The sequence below is a fragment of the Eubalaena glacialis genome, chromosome 14 (assembly GCF_028564815.1).
Source record: "Eubalaena glacialis isolate mEubGla1 chromosome 14, mEubGla1.1.hap2.+ XY, whole genome shotgun sequence".
Taxonomy (NCBI): domain Eukaryota; kingdom Metazoa; phylum Chordata; class Mammalia; order Artiodactyla; family Balaenidae; genus Eubalaena; species Eubalaena glacialis.
In genome coordinates this window covers 75,486,872-75,487,622 of record NC_083729.1, presented here as the reverse complement: position 1 = coordinate 75,487,622, position 751 = coordinate 75,486,872, and the positions used below count along the sequence as shown (strand labels likewise).

The following is a 751-nucleotide window of genomic DNA, read 5'->3' as shown; positions in this document are numbered from 1 at the left end:
GAGTACTAATCTTCATTTTTGTGTCAAATCTACAGATAAACCCATTCTGTGAATTGGCTTTATTTTAGTTTTTGCATTGTTTTTAGATCTAGATGGTCCTTTAGTTTCCCCTTAATAATTTCAGTTTCTGTCTATATTATGTTGATATATTTCTTTAAATCCTTGACTATATTTGTAATAGATTTTTTTAAGTTTTTTTTTTTTTAATTCCATCTAAGGCATGGCTCTTCTGAAGATGCTACTGAATGTCACAGATGTTTAATGGCATCTTCACACTCACGCAATGTGTCTATATCACACTCATCAGACAAGTATCTTTCTTTTTAAGTTTTAAAATAACAAAATAACAAATGCTGTCAAACATGTGCAGCATTGCTCGCTTCGGCAGCACATATACTAAAATTGGAATGATACAGAGAAGATTAGCATGGCCTCTGTGCAAGGAAGACATGCAAATTCATGGAGCATTCCATATTTTTACTAGAGAAAGAAGAACAACCAAACCCAAAGTTACCAGAAGGAAAGAAATCATAAAGATCAGAGCAGAAATAAATGAAACAGAAACAAAGAAAAAAATAGCAAAGATCAATAAAACTAAAAACTGGTTCTTTGAGAAGATAAACAAAATTGATAAAACTTTAGTCAGACTCATCAAGAAAAAGAGGGAGAGGACTCAAATCAATAAAATTCGAAATGAAAAAGGAGAAGTTACAACACACACTGCAGAAATACAAAGCTTCCTAAGAGACTA

At 31.7% G+C, this 751-nt stretch overlaps 1 non-coding gene across 1 annotated transcript; it reads left to right on the top strand.

Moving 5' to 3' along the window:
• The first annotated feature begins 372 nt into the window (after nt 1-372).
• LOC133074857 (U6 spliceosomal RNA) lies at nt 373-479 on the top strand. Its single transcript, XR_009697263.1, has one exon. It is a non-coding gene; the product is annotated as a U6 spliceosomal RNA (small nuclear RNA).
• The last annotated feature ends 272 nt before the right edge of the window (nt 480-751 follow it).